The sequence below is a fragment of the Gracilinanus agilis genome, chromosome 1 (genome assembly GCF_016433145.1).
Source record: "Gracilinanus agilis isolate LMUSP501 chromosome 1, AgileGrace, whole genome shotgun sequence".
In the NCBI taxonomy this organism is placed as follows: domain Eukaryota; kingdom Metazoa; phylum Chordata; class Mammalia; order Didelphimorphia; family Didelphidae; genus Gracilinanus; species Gracilinanus agilis.
In genome coordinates this window covers 206,753,116-206,753,315 of record NC_058130.1, presented here as the reverse complement: position 1 = coordinate 206,753,315, position 200 = coordinate 206,753,116, and positions in this window count along the sequence as shown.

The following is a 200-nucleotide window of genomic DNA, read 5'->3' as shown; positions in this document are numbered from 1 at the left end:
CAACTGCTTGAACGCATGGGTCGGGGTGGACATGATTGAGGGTGTGGACTCGAAACTACCACACCAATGCAACTACCAAACAATTTGGAAATTGGTCTTGATCAAGGACACATGACAAAACTAGTGGAAATGTTCATTGGCCATGGGTTGGGGGAGTGCGGGGGGCGAAGGGGAAAGGAGGAGCATGAATCATGTAACCA